The following is a 7645-nucleotide window of genomic DNA, read 5'->3' as shown; positions in this document are numbered from 1 at the left end:
GGATCTCCTGTAGTTGTTGTTGTTGTAGCTTCAGACAGACAATTTTCTTTGAAAGAAGTTGAGATAAATTATTACTTATTTCATTAAAATGACACCCACCAATTCTGCATTTTTGTTGAATTAATCAATAAAATATTCTATTGTGTTTGGTACAATGAATTTAATAATCTGTCTCCAGAGATACAGCATATTGGTTATAGAGATTTTAATTTATCAAAACTAGTTTATAATTTTGTGACAAAGTTACATAGCTATTTACATTTATTTCATTTTTTATAGCAATTGGAAGAAAGCCTTTTTCAAGACAGTGGATTCAAAGAACGTGGCCAGTTAGACAGATAGATGTGAACGAATTCCCTCAATGCAAAAATAGTAGGACTAGTAAAAGTGAAAAGTATATGTCCAAGAGATTGATCAGTAGTAAAAAAGTAATTTTTAGAAAGGATTGGTCAATACTGCTCAATCTTAACATCTGATTTAATATTTAGAAATGTCATCGACCTTGATAGAATTAGAAAGTTATGAGTTACCAAATTATCTAATTACAAAATAACTCAACAAAGGACAATTATACCTAAATCTTTGTTTTCTTCCAATTGACATTTATACAATATATATTCTTTTGCTGTTTTTGTGTTTTTATTTGCCTACGCTGGATTTTCACCTACTTCACTAAGGCGGTCCAGCGCTGCCACCCTGCCAGGACCTCTCGTCCTTTTTTAAAAAAAGTTTCTAGATCTGCCACCGCTCTCAGACCACAAGAAACTAAATTCTCTGCTCTAATGAGGCAAAGATTAAACTAGTGTGATTGCCTGGTTTCATGTTTGTAAGAAACTCCAACTTCCGTTTAGTGAAGCATTGGGATGTTTTACAGCAACAGGAACTGGGAGACGACTCAGGATAGAGGACTTGATGAATGCAGACCAGACTTGTATCTGGTCCCTGGGATTTAATCTCTTTTTAAGAGTTTGAGCATCTCTGAAAATGGTTTCACACAAATGTCTCCCATCCAACCTGACAAAGCTTGACAACTACTGCAGAAAACAATAAGCCAAACCGCCTCATACTTTACCGTGGATTGGTAGAGTATTAGATAAATCATATAAATGTGATTTTCTTGATTTTTATTTTGAATAAATTGGCAAACCGGTCAAAAATGTTCACTTTTCCATAATGGGGTATGTATGTTTCAAATTTTGAGGAAAGAAATTTAACACAGTGGCGGTTTAGCCTTTCTGTAAATCAGTGATTTTTATTTGTGATTACTATTTTTTTATGTGATTTATTTTTTAAAAATTTATTATTACTGTTTTTTTTCTTTTTCTTTTTTTCTTATGTGGACCTAGTTGTGTCTTTAATAAACCTCTGATTGATAGAACATAATTTGCAATAAGACTGTAACAGCAAAATGTGGATAGAGTGAAGTGTTAATACTTTTTGGATGCAATTTTCATTTTTTATGTCAAAGTAAAGTGATGTTTTATGGTTTTCTCCTTGATGTTATCAGGGCTAATTTCAGTTACAAGATTTAAAAAAGGAAATTCATACTTTTCAATAGATATAGTCCATCTGCTAAACTTTCTGCTGACCTGCCTTTTAAGTCTTTACACACTGCTGCTATGTATGCTTTAATTGAAGTGCAGACATTATTTTAACATCACACAGATAAAATATTCAAAGCATAGACATGTCTTCCTTCACAATAACTTCTAAACAAAATATATAAAAAATATAGCCACTTACCAAAAGAGGTAACAGCAATCCAAAGGATGAAAGCCACAGTTAATGTTTTAGCCATTGCAAAAAGAAACCTGATGGACAAAGTCACGTAAAAAGACTGATGGCAGTATGAACTGTGTGGACAAGTGTGAGTTGTTCATCCCTGATGTGGTAGTTTTAATCAGTAACCACTCCTTCAAGGGTGGTGCTGAGCAATAAGGGCATGATCTTAAAAGATACTAAATAAAGAGTGCTATATTGCTTATGGAAAAAAGATTTTGCATGCAACTGTTGGGCATGTTCCATCAACTAATCTCTACAAAGTCAATAAGTGGTGCAGATCACCCTATTTAAATGAGCATTTTGCCTGTATTATCATGGAGGGTGATGGAGAGGAGAGAGTCCATAAAAATAAGATGAAGTTGAGAGACCATGGAGTTTTACTAATAATAATCATACCACTACTAATAAACTTATTTAAAATAATTATCTCAAACATTTACAACTGAACAGCACACACATTTAAAAACCAATCTAAATAAACCTCTAGACGTCTGAACTTAACTTTCCATCCTGCCATCGCTTTATGACGGGATGGAAATATTCAGCAATCCTACAGCTCAAAATTGGGATTGCTGAGGGATATTTGTCATTTATTTTCACTATCTATTTCTTGTGTCTTTTAAATGTTCCAAAAAATTTTGTCAAGCAATGTGTTCTGTTGTATTGGTGCTTCCTTCTTGCCACTTATTGCAGACATTTTCAAGCACCCGTTTCCACCGGCCTTTCCATACAACAGTGCCTTTTAAAGATAAGAACCTAAATGTGTTTGCAGTTTATAATTTTTTTTAATTGTCTTATTCCATTTGCTATACAACGTCCTAAACTGTATCTGCCACAGATTTTAGACAGTGTCACTGGTCAAAGAAAAGGAACACAATAAAAGGAAAGGTTTAAATGGGAAGTTCATCACTGTCTGTTATGGTAAATAGAAGAAAGAAAGAAAGAAAGAGAGAGAGAGAGAGAGAGAGAGAGAGAGAGAGAGAGAGAAAGAAAGAAAGAAAGAAAGAAAGAAAGAAAGAAAGAATATCACCTTAAGTGCTGTTTTTTTCAAATCAAAGTATGGAAATAAAAACATGCAGAAACCAGAGTAAAAATCTTATTACTATAAGATGTATTTTTCTACAACATTATTTTATTTATAAATTTGACCCCATGAGCTTAAAAAAAATGCTCCGTTAAAGCAGAAACGGCTGCAGTTTCCAGGCCCAGATATAGTTGAAAGCATTTCAGAACGAAGTGGTGTAGAACAGAAATATCCTTTATGTCTGCACAGTCGGAAAATCCAGGAGTAACAACAGCAAAGTCCCAAACAATCAGAAAAAATAGAGTGTTTTCAGTCAGAGGCTTCTTCAAATTTGCTGTAATACAGACCACTACTGGAGATCCATCCTGCCCACAGCCATCATCATCTACTCTGAAGAATCCTGAATTAATATGAGTTACAACAACATTTAATTTCCTTTGGGGTCAATAAAATAGTTTTGATCCCAAATCAACGTGTAAATTATTTGTAATACATCTGAATATTTTGTCTCTGAATGATATTTTGACCCACTTACATTATGTATGATATGGTTACCAAGGAAAACAGGGTGTAACAATTCACAACATGACCTTTGATTTTAAGACTTCCGTTGTTATGAAATCAGTCACTGGTATAAACCCATAAAATATGCCAAATTAAATATGTATGAAGTTGCCATGAACTCAACTAAATTACTGGGATTATGGATGCCCACTTAGTGTGGGATGAAGGTTTTTATGTCACCTGAAGCATACTTTGTTTGCTCATGAACATAAATCCATTTTATATTAACTTGGATTAGCTTTGTCGTGAGGCTATCATCAATTCTTGCTGCTCTTCAACGTCACTTTGGGTGTGAGTGGAAAAAGAGGTTGTTTACACACGTATGCAATGTTATATCATCATCACCAAATAACTTGAAGGTATGCATGTATCATGCTGATTGTACAAAAGCTACGCCCTGGCCAAACCTGCATGTTCATGACAAACGGACCTCAAAGCTGATAAGCTACAAACTCAAAACCTGACATGATTAGCAGATTGAGCAATTAGTTGTCTGGACCAGGGGATGCTCATAAACTCTCTGGGATTAAGAATAGTTGTATTTATTGGTAATTTATTTATTCTTTTTTATCTTGCCTGTTTTTCTAAATTCTACTCAAGGTAGAACAACCTTGACCTTAACCCAACCGTAGGTTGGATTATGACCAGGGGTGAAAGTAGGCGGGTACCCCTAAATGGTTTAGCGTTGGTGCCAGTACCTGCAAGAGACGAGAGCGGCTGTCTGCTGTAAAAAATCAATGGGTTCACTGTGCAGCCGTGAGAGATTAGTTTCTCAAGAACAATCTAAAACACGACTTAATCAGTTAATAAACAGCTTTTTTTCCCATTTCATATCTGAACTGTTCGTGCTTTGCTAGAGCAGCGGTGCAATATGTCGATCTCGGCAGGACGCTGAGACCAGCACGTCCTCCTCTGACTGGCTTAAAACGTTCGTAACTTTATTAAACAAACAACAACAAATCAACAAAACGTATTCAAATTAATGACCCAACAAAAATAATAATCTATTGTTTCTACAAAGTGTTGCACAATTCTGTGCGTTTCGGTTCCATGCCAAAATAACTAGCAGAGCAGGAGTTTTATTATTTTTAATTAACTAATCAACCACCGCAATCGCAAAAGAAATATCAAGCCTGAAAACCTAATATCGTGACGGACTGAATGTTATGTTTTTAACCTTATCTCTGGTCGGCTTGGGGAGCGCAGGCGGTTGCCACGGCAACGGATGTGCTAACAAGACAAAGAGAGAATAAAAAGGTAGGATGGTTTTGAGTCAGTGGCGCAACTGCACATTATTCAGGTGGACGCGAAAACATAAATGACAGACAGCTCTACTTTTCTCAGTCTACTAAATTAGATAATGACAACAGAAAAGAAATCTCTCTTTAGCAGCAGAAAACCTCAATCAGAACCTGAACCTGACTCAGAGTTTGAGAAAACAGAGCAGTTTGTAAATCAAGATATATTTGTGTGTGCTCCAGATTTTTGCTTCTTATCTGTAAATACCTTTGAAAACGTTTGTTGTTTATGTTTGTACACATATGCATCTTTTGTAGGGTGAGTTTTGTTGAAAAGAATTTGGCCTGACAAGTTATCTTTTGTTTGTTCTCCAAGAAAAACACCTGACGGGAAACTAGAGAAACAAATATTTAAGTCTAAAAAATTTATTTCTAATTTTTTTTTTTTTCTAAAAGCCAATGCATTGGAAAAATATGTTTTGACTGTTCTGCCTTACAGTATGTGTTAATATCAAAGGATCTTACTTCTATTAGTGGACTGTTAATGTACTGATTTGGATGAACACTGATTTGTGTGCCACATAATTACATTATATTTTTTTACCTCTTTTATTTGTACTGACAAATGCAAAAGGTAGCAACTAAAAATGTGTTCAAGGATTTCATTACATTTTGCATTATTACATAATGCTGTTTCAGTCACATTTTGAAGCCAGAATTTATTACATTATGACACAATGCATAAAAATTACATAAGATGGCAATACAACCAGTATTTAGCATTTTCTGGGCCATTCAAATGTGGACTTGGTGATGTGCTTTGGGTCATGACTGTCTAGAGAGCGAGAGCATAATTCATGCTTCCATCAACTACATGTTCTCATTTCAATCTGGAGAGACTCAGACGGAGAAAGAAGGCGATTAAAAGAGTTTAATGACAAAATGAACATGAAAATAAAAAGTCCTTTGGCGTTCAGGCCCCGGCCGGGGACATCGAGCTGGACTTTGATGAGCTCAATGAACATTCTTGATGCAGCATAGAAATGTAGACCCCCGGGGCCTGTACTGGTGGCGGCGGTCGGAGGAAGATGAGGCCTGAGAGCAGGGAGCAGAAGTTGGAAATGGGGTGGAGGTGGGTTGATCGCAGCTGGTGAGCAGAGGAGGCTATGGGTGAAGGTCCTTTTGAACTGAAGCCCAAACGATGATTGGCTGGAGCGAGGCTTGGTCCGCGCCGATAGGTCCAGGTTGCAGAGAGGCGGGTGCTGATTGATGAGGCAGGTGCGACTAGAGTCTTCCAGACTGAACTTCAGTCAAGACTCCATTATGAGTTGGTGTTAGATTTATACCAAATACAAAGTGATAGGCACTAATCCCTTAAATTTGACAAGGCAATTTTGCTGCAATTTCTGAAAAAAAATAAATAAAAATGTTAAAACGCTATACCTTTTTGAAAAGGAATAAATTGACGAAGCTGACAAGTAACCAATGTTCACAGTTTAGCAAACTTTTTAATTATTTGCACATTTTCTCCTTTGAGAATCACGCAGACTGAACAGTCTTGATTGTTACAAACTGAGTAAATAAACTGAACTTGGACACGTTTAAAGTATTTTTTCTTCTTGTTCTTGAAAGCATATCTAAAACTTGCTTTTCAACTATTGCTTCTAACCGCTTTAGGAAAGCACATTTTATATGTTAAGATCAAAACTCATCTTAAAGTATTTTAAAACTGGCCCAAGTGTCTTCTTTTTCAGAAATCAAAATTTGGTTACCCTAGTTTAGAAGGCTCAGAAACGTAGAGCTGAGCCTTCATAATAGCTGTGATATTTCAGCCTTATGGTAGCATGGATCATTTTAAAATGATGGACCTAAATTAGACCCTGTTGATGACACCATAAAGTAAGACAAGAAATGACCAATATAAACAACTGCTCCATGAGGAACAGTCCCTCTTAATGTTATCTCTGGTAATACCGGTCAATCTGAATGCTATTTATGTCAGTTTATGCAAATTCAGCTTTGAAACCTGTCCAGGGTGAAGTTTCCAATAATCAGGATGATAAGAGGAATACCTTCAAGTCATTGTGAGACGATGACATAACATGGATAAATAAAACCACCCTTTTTTCCCCTTCGTCAATACTTGAAATGGATCGGGTGTTGAAGTGAGAATTATGGCAAAGAGGATTCAAGTCTGCATAAAAGAGATTTCTGTTAATGAGCAGTATTGTACAAAAACCTTCATTTTCTACTTAGCACCTGATCTCAGTAATTCAGTTGAGTTTATACTGACTTTATGCACATTTAATCTAGGTATGTTTTATGTTGGTTTATGCCTGGGACTGAGTAACTGAATAATAAAGGACATCTTAAAATCAAAGGTCACATTGTGCATAGCTTGGTTGCCACCCTGTTCTGTTGGTAACCAAATGTTAGTCATGATGCATAAGTATTAAAGTATCCTTCAGAGAGAATATGTTGACCCAACAGTTTAAACAGGTCCATGCTACCACTGGGTGGAACGGTGTTTTAGTTCACTTATATAATATACCATTTGGTTGCCAGAAAACAAGGTGGGATTACGTATAAATTGACCTTTGATTTGAAGACGCCCTTTTTATGATAAAACTCCATCACATGCATAAACCAATAAAAATAAAAAGCTTATTTAGATGGTATGAACTCAATTAAATTACTGACTGCTGATATCAGAGATGCAAACTAAGTGAGATAAAACTAAGTTTTATGTCACCTGATATATTTTTATCTTGTCTTGGATCCTCTTTGCCTCTTCAACACTTGCTCCAATTCAACATCATATTGGGTGTTCGTGGAAACAAGAATGGTTTAAACACCCATCTCATGTTGTGTCATCGTCACAGGAAGCTTCAACCTGGAGAAGGCGCCACGTCCTTTACAAACAGGTTTCAAAGCTGATAAATTGTTAACATCAAAAATTGACAGCAATCAGATTAAGCAAGCCAACTTAAGGGTTTTGACTAGTATTAGTACAGATTACACTAAGAGGGGATGTCCA

The sequence above is a fragment of the Poecilia formosa genome, unplaced genomic scaffold (genome assembly GCF_000485575.1).
Source record: "Poecilia formosa unplaced genomic scaffold, Poecilia_formosa-5.1.2 Scaffold1149, whole genome shotgun sequence".
NCBI classification, from domain to species: Eukaryota; Metazoa; Chordata; class Actinopteri; order Cyprinodontiformes; family Poeciliidae; genus Poecilia; species Poecilia formosa.
Note: the sequence above shows the minus strand (reverse complement) of the source record.